General features: G+C 47.8%; 1 long non-coding RNA gene across 2 annotated transcripts; it reads left to right on the forward strand.

Moving 5' to 3' along the window:
* LOC140257394 (uncharacterized) lies at positions 1-8025 on the forward strand. Of its 2 annotated transcripts, XR_011905004.1 has the most exons (4): positions 1-100; positions 3660-3745; positions 4659-6130; positions 6690-8025. It is a non-coding gene; the product is annotated as an uncharacterized lncRNA (long non-coding RNA). The 2 variants fall into 2 exon arrangements; XR_011905003.1 differs by lacking the exon at positions 1-100 and having other exon boundaries at positions 3622-3745.
* Positions 8026-8147: the final 122 nt, after the last annotated feature.

Genomic DNA, 8147 nt, shown 5'->3' on the forward strand with positions numbered 1-8147 from the left:
GAACTCATTTACCTGCTGTCCCTCCTACTGATGTGTGTGCAGTCCGCAGCAGGGGTCTTGCTCTGGTGGTCATTGGGATGAAGTCAGAAGTCTTCCTCAGGTTGACCTTTCTTCTTTGACCCAGCTCCTTCACTCAGTCTGGACAAAACCAGTTTCTTTGGCTACCTTTCCCTATGTATACCCAACTGTATTGTCTTAACTACAGCAGTGTCGATGTGTCCCACTGATCCTTTTCTTCTGACTTTCCGCAAAGCCTAGGATACTTAATCTTCATGTGAAAGGCCCCTATTTACTTGATTCCTACTTTCAATTCCCCCCTTTTCTTGAATCTAGCAAAATCTTTTGCTAAATGATTCCATTTTTAGAAAGAGAATTTCTAAAATAACTTCAATTTTCCATCTTCTGCCGTAATCTATGTTTCTTCCAATTCTCATAGCTATTTCCTGTATCTTTGCAAAGCCGCATCATACATCGCAGCATTATACACATCCAAACAAGTAAGGCAACACAAGCCAGAAACAGTTGTTTTAACCATGTAAAATTGGGGAGCCAATCAGTTAACTTTTCCCACAATTCTGTAAAACCAAAGGACGTGTCATCTAATGAAACCTGATGGAGCACTTTAGTACATTCCCATATAGTCTGCAAGTCAATTTCTACTCTTTGGGTCTCATCTATATAAGCACAGCAGCCATAATTAATAATTACACAAACTCCCCCTTCCTTTGCTGTAAGTCCAGCACCATCCTATTCTCCAATACTACCTTACTTAACATTGAAACTTGTATTTGTAGTGCTTATATTGCATCCATAGTTACATTTTCTATTATCTCTAAAGTAGCTGAAATATTTATTATCACTTTCTCTAATTTGCTTACCCATAAGAACAGGAACACCTAGCAAAACTATGGAAGCCAGTCGGCTTCTTTATAAGGGGGCTATTCACACATTTCACCATTTCAGTTCCAAAGGTGAATCTGAGAGGGATTCAACATAAACATAATTGCCAGGCAATACATCATGTACTGGCCTGACCAGGCCCTGTGCTCTAGTACCAAATACCACTCTTTCAGTTCTCTTTATTTGCCTTGTTAGGCTGATCACTTATTTGTTCAACACCTCATCCCCCACCTGTGTGGAGATTCCCTGCTGTACAGTGTAAGGTCGCCCATAGAGAATTTCATACGGGCTTTATCCTTCCTTGGTTTGGGGTTTAATTCGAATTCTCAGAAGTGCCAGAGGCAGTGCTTGCAGCCATGGAATCCCAGCCTCTTGGCCAAGTTTTATTATTTGCAGCTTAATCAAGTGGTTCATCTTTTCCACCTGGCCACTTGACTGTGGCCTATAAGATGTATGCAATTGCCAATTGATTCCCAATAAAGTACTGATTTGTTGAACCACTTTAGCAATAAAATCTCGGCCTCAATCTGAGGAGATTGTTCCTAGCACCCCGAACCTTGGAATTATTTCTTGTAACAAAACCTTTGTTATCTCTCTAGTCTTGTTAGTCTGGCAAGGGTATGCCTCAGGCCATCCTGAAAAGGCATCTGTTAAAACTAACCTATACTCCCCTTTTCTTGGGAGTTCTGAGAAATCCACCTGCAATTGTTGTCCTGGATAATTCCCTCACCCTATTTGCCCTAACTGAACCTTGTGACCGGTTTTAGGATTACTTTGTAAACAAACTTCACATTGCTGGGTCGTCTGTCTGATAGTAGTATACAAATTTTGGGTGACTACTTGTTGAACAAGATATTTATATAATGCTTTTGCCCCCCAGTGGGTTTTCCTATGTTCAGTCATCACCACAGCCCATATGATGGCTGCTGGAATAATTATTTTTCCTTGTGGTATAACAGCCCATTCTTCCTTTTTTACCTGCCCTTCTAAATCATTTATCAAATTCCAATCCTCCTTTGAGTACTTTGGCTCACCATCCACCTGAATTTTACCATCTGGAATCAAGGAAGCCTCCACCACCTCACCCTCTGCCACTCGCTTTGCTTCTCTGTCAGCCAGCACATTTCCCATTCCTTCAGCACTGTCTCCCTTTTGGTGGAATCAACAGTGCATTATAGCAACCTTCTCTGGCTGTTGTACTGCCTCCAGGAGTCTGAGTATTTCTTCAGAGTGTTTAATACCTTTTTCTTGGGTTGACAACAGTCCTCTTTCTTTCCATATTGCTCCATGTGCACGAACAACACTAAAGGCATATTTTGAATCAGTCCATATGTTTATCCTTTTTTCTTTAGCCAATTCTAGAGCCCTTGTGAGGGCTATTATTTCAGCTTTCTGTGCTGAGATGTTCGGAGGCAAGGCTTTAGCCTCTATTACCTTATCAACATTTGTTACCGCATATTCTGCCTTACAAATCCCTCATCGAACAAAGTTGCTCCTGTCTATATACCAGGTGTCTTCTGCATCCTCAAGTGGTTCTTCTTTCAGATCTATGTGACTGGAATATACTGCTTCAATAGTTTCTAAACAGTCGTGAGACATGGGTTCCCCTGTAACTCCACTAAGTAAGGCAGCTGGATTTATAATATTTGTTTCTGTTATTTCTACATCATCTTGCTCCACTAAAATGGCTTGATATTTCAGAAATCTCTGAGGGGAAAGCCAGTGTCCTCCTTTTACCTCCAGCACTGTCAAAAACATGTGGGATACTAATACAGTTATCTTCTGCCCCATTGTAAACTTTCGTGCCTCTTGGATATTGATTACCAAGGCAGCCACAGCCCAACTTAGGCATCCAGGCCATCCTTTGCTTACTTCATCAAGCTGTTTAGAGAAGTAAGCTACTTCCCTCCGGTATGGTCCAAGATTTTGGGCTAAAACTCCCAAGGCTATCCCCTGTTTTTCATAGAATAGCAGAAAGGGCTTAGTGACATCTGGGAGTCCCAATGCTGGGGCCTTCATCAACTCCTGTTTCAACTGCTGAAATGCTCTTCTGGCCTCCCCATCCCAAATCAGACCCTTTGGGCAAGATTTTAACATCACGTAGAGTGGTTTTACCATTATTCCTTAGTTAGGTATCCATAAACAGCACCATCGTGTCATTGCAGCTCTTCGGAGGTGCGTGGCTCAGAGGTTTGACAAATAGCCTCCTTCTGGGAGGGTCCCAGCATCCGTGTCCCCACAGCGATCTCATACCCCAGGTACATAATTTGCTGTTGAGCCACCTGTGCCTTCTGTGGAGAAATTCAATGCTCATTTAGTCCAAGGAAATTCAACAAGCTAACTGTCCACTTAAGGACAGGACAGGACAGGGGAGGCCTGCATATATGTCACCACATCCCTTGTCTCCCACTCCCTGACGAAGGGAGAGAACATTGCCTTTGTCCTGAGGGACATAGGAGTCCTCCTCATTGATGGAACTCGAGTTCAAATGAAATACTACCGTGACTTCCTGGAGAGGATCTGTGGGGAGGAGGACCTAAAAACAGCTATTTCCAAGGTGAGGTTTGGGTTTCTCTGTGGCCAAGGCAGTCCCACAGCCCTCACCCTGCCTGCATGCAATGCACCAGGACCTGGCCAGCTGCTCAGGCAGGCAAGAGCTACAGTGCTGTCAACTCTCACTGCCTTGAGCCTCTCCAGCACTCTCTAGTGCCTCAGCCATGATGAGGATGTTCCACAACTTCCCTGTTCCTCCCCTGCAGGTCCCCTAGCTGATGGACATGGTGGTATCCCAGGTGGCAGAGTTGGCCTCCCTGACATTCTCTGGACGGGTCATCGTCTTTCGCAAGTATGTTGGTGGCTATAGCCTCTGCTTGATGCAGCTCTCAGCTCTTGTTCAGTAGCATTTTTATCTTGTGAGCATGGGCATCCTGACGTGGGAACACAGGGCAGCAAATGGCCTTTGCTTCCTGTCCCGTGAATAGAACATGATGTGAACACAACTGATACAGTTGACTACAATTGCATTAAATCATTCCACAGAGATTTTTGAGTTTCTCAGAGAAATTCAGGGAGATTCTTGAGTTTTTTGGTGTAACTGAGGCTGTGTTGTCCTGCCAGGTTTACCTGAAAAGATGTTTTTGACAAAAAAAAGGATCAAAAATCCTTTTGGTGTTGGAAAGGAAAACTGTGGGCTCAAGGCTGGCTCAGAAGACAAGATGGTTTATCCATTCTAGTAGTATCATCAAGTCCCCATCCCTGCAGGAAGGATGATCACAGAATTTGGCCATGAGAGTCCACCCTGCTCCACACTCCGTGTTTTCTTAGGATCAGCATACTAGGCTCCCCTGGTGTTTGCTGACAGCTAAGGTTGCAGGTCACATTCTTAGGGAACTGTCACAAAACAGATTATCCAGCACTTTTCCCACTGCAGGCTTCACCTGCTCTCAGGAGGGGGCATTTCAACAAGCCACCTCCAGCGTCCTCATGTTCCGCGTGTTCTCAGGCTGTAGACATGTCTGTGAGGTACATCAGATGGGAGAGCTGCTGGGATTTAGGTGGCATTTCCATCACATTGCAGCCTGGATTCCTCTGGTAGGTGGCATCCCATTTCCCAGGACAGTCCTTGGTGTTGGGATGCAGTTGACACTGGAGAAAGCAGCCTTTATGTAATGTGAAAAATCTGCCTGTGTGCAGGCCGTGACAGTGAGCAGAGAGTGCTACTGGAGCCCTGGGTCTCACCAGTGTCTTCTTTTGTACAGGTTTCAACAGGAGTTTGTACTGAAACCACCTCCCAGGAAACCCTGTGAGGCCTCAGAAGTCCCCTTGCCACCTCTGGACCAGAGCAAGAAAGGAAAAGCAGCTGCCAGTTCCTTTCCATACCACACGCACCCGTCCTGCAATGGGAAAATACCCAGTCCACTATCATCCAAAGGTGGTGACTTGTGAAAAGATTCACACCAGCTCAGCACAGCCTCTTCTCCTAACAATATGGTGACCTTGTGAAATCTAGGAGGCAGGGAGTGATGTTCCCACGGTGCCATCTTCCCTGGGTACAGCTGGAGGATGGGGGAATCCTAGGCCCTGTTCTCCCCTCAAGAACTGAGCCCCAAAAGAGAGGGGAGCAGAGTGGCCCTCTCTGGTGGTTTGGGAACAGGCCTGAGCACTCCTGTGAGTCACTGGGCAGGCAGTGTCACAGTGAATCTCCTCTGACATGATCTCTCCTGCCAGATTCCAGGGGCATTTCCTGAATTGCTGCCCTTGCTTGGCTGCATCTGTTTTACTTTTCTACAAGACCCAAGATCCTGGAAGAAATCAAGCGTCACTAAAAAGTCCAGGTGAGACTGGATGCTCGAGGTTGGGGTCCACATGGGGTGTTTCACTGACTCAGCAAGAGCCCATTCTCCAGCCCCACAGTCAGAGTTTGGGGCCACCCAGCAGAGCTGAATGCAGCACATGGAGGGGTGGGATGGGGCAGCTGGGAGCCCTCCATTTCACAGGGCTGGCCACTCTCCTGCCCTCAGCCCGCGAGCTGTGTGTGGGGAAGGCTGTGTGGCAGCCAAGGGCCCCGTCTCCAGGAAAAGTAATCACCCACTCAGACGGACCCCTCCCACTGTGTCCTTTCAGTCAGCTGTCAGCAGTCCTGGGGGCATCTTCTACCGCAACACAGCTCGGGAAAAAGGAAGAGGGAAAATCTGCTGCAAAAAGCAAAGCAAAGAAGATGGGTCCTGCAAAGGCAGTGGAACCAAAGAGTTACAAAGAAGAACACGGAGCAGTGAAAGTCCTTGCTGAAGGAGGAGTGCCAGAAAAGGCACAATCAAACATTCGGAGTCACTGTGGAGCCCCAGCTGTGCAGCAAACACCAATAGCAGCCGTATGGTGTTCAAGCTCTGAGACTAGCCTGCTCGAGGAGCCCAACAGCAATAAGTCTAGACAGCATCCACCAGTATCCAAGTCACAAAAACTGCTCAAGTTAAGGGGTGAGATGTCGAGGCTGGTGCTGGAAAAGCTTCAGAAGACAGCTCAGCTGACATCTCACTCTGAGTCCAGCCCACCTGAGGAGCACACCAGCAACACCTCTCGTTTTGTGCTGCTGACGCACAAGATCAGGTCATTGCAGTGTCAGCCAGCACAGACCAGAGCAGAGCTCCTCTGGTGTGGTATGTCCTGCACACACTGATCAGGGCATGGGGTGCCCAGCAGAGACGGAGCTTCACCTTAGGCTGCAGAACAGGTGAGTCATTCCCATCTCAGTGCCATTTCTTTGCAGAAAAGCAGAGCGCTGTGAGGGACTGAAGGCTGCTCGCCTATCCTGGTGCAAAAGCATTTGCCTTGAGTTCTGTCTTTCCCCATGGGTCAGTGTGCTGCTTGTCTTGAGTGCCATTAGAAGGTGTGTGCCTGTCTCCGTGATTTGCCTCGTGCCATCATGGCTTTTGTAAAAACTGTTCTATGACACTGTAAAGGCTGTTCTGCTTAGCACTGCCTCTCTCCTTTCTGAGTTCTAATCAGAGAGGAGATAAAACCAAGAGTGTGTAGGTTTACACAGCTCCAAAGCTGGCTGGATCCTGACATTCAGGGTCCGCTTCTCCCTTTTTTTCTGTTCTCAGGAGACAGAATGCTCTCTTTTGCAAACAGCTTATTGCCAGAATGAACAGATTCTGTTAATAAACATCTACTCAAGATCTCTGCCCTTTAGGCAGTGTTTTTCCAGTTGCTCATAGTGGCCTAAGTTATTTTTTGGTTACTTATCCATCTTCCTTTCTTCTCCCTCCCATTTTTCCCCTCCCCCATAGCTGCCAGACCTGCTGGAAGTCCTGGTGGAGCATTTCTGGCAGTGCCTGATTGAGACCTTTGGAATCCTAAAGGAATATGAGGTGGGAGACCCAGGATCTAAGAGCACTCAGTGGGTTGGAGAGCAGCCTCCTGCACTGGCAGATTGGTGGTGGAGATACAAATGAGCACATCCAGACCCACTTTGAGAGCAAGAGGGAGCGCTCCATGGCTGACAGCAATTGAAATGTTAGGGAAGAGGAGGCTGTTCCATCTGACAGCTCCTCAAGAATTCTGGAGGATGAACCTCGCAGCACAGATGAGACACCCCTCTGCCTCACCCACAACTGGCGGGACTCTCTGGCAAAGCGCTGCATCTGTGTCTCCCAACATCATCAGGAATTTGTCATTAGTGCCAGGCAGTGATGCTGAGATGCACAAACACGCCGGGCTGCTGTTGATTCTGGGGAAACTGCTGCTCTTATACCACAAGCACACAGAGCACAAGCAGGCAGCCCTGAGCTCTGAGAGAGAGGAGCCTGAGCAGCACCAGGGGCTGAACTGCAACAAGGAGTGGTGGCAGGACTACCTGCAGGTGTTGCGTGAAAATACCCTGGTGATGCTGGCCAACATTTCTGGACAGCTGGACCCATCTCCTTTCCCAGAAAGCCTCTGCTTGCCAGTCCTGGATGGACTCCTCCACTGGGCACTTTGTCTATCAGCAGAGGCCCAAGACCCCTTACCAGCACTGGGGCCGAATACGGTCCTCTCCCCTCAGAGCCTGGTTTTGGAAACACTCAGCAAACTCAGCACCCGGGACATCAACGTAGATTTGATTCTTGCAGCTCTCCCTATCAGCCGCTTGGAGAAGCTGTACTGCGCCATGCTGTGTTTCCTTTGCAACAGAGAGAGCCTGGTGTGCAGAAAGATGGCTGTGGACCTACTGGCTGGCTGGCCTGGCAACAAGAGTGATTGCCTTGCAGGAGGGGAGTGTTGGCAACTTGCTAGGCTTCTTGGAGGACTGCCTTGGCAGAGTCAGGCTGGCTTGGTGCATGAGCAGAATGCACCCTGCGAGCTGATGAGCGTGGACATGATGTGCCGAGCTGCTTGGGCACTGCTTACCCTGACCAAGGTGGACAACAACCACTCGTAGTTCATGTTGCACTGTTGGACATCCCCATGTCACTCGCAGTGGACTCCTCAGTCTCACAAGTTATTTCTGATGTGCTATTTCTCATTGCCCAGCCCTGACAGCTGTGGGATGCAAAACCCTGTGTGCGTAATGTGAGCAGAGAACTGAGAAACCGACTGTTACCCTTTCTTTATGCACAGCCATCTCTGTATTCCCTGTCTGTGTCACTCTGTCCTGCTTCTCCTTTGGAGGATGATGTCCCTTTCCCTTCTCCTGCTCTTCACATTTGTCCCAAATCCCTTATTAAAAGAAAGTTCTGTCTACATGGAAGACTTTTGAATTTTATTTT

This window comes from Excalfactoria chinensis, chromosome 11 (assembly GCF_039878825.1).
Source record: "Excalfactoria chinensis isolate bCotChi1 chromosome 11, bCotChi1.hap2, whole genome shotgun sequence".
NCBI lineage: Eukaryota > Metazoa > Chordata > Aves > Galliformes > Phasianidae > Excalfactoria > Excalfactoria chinensis.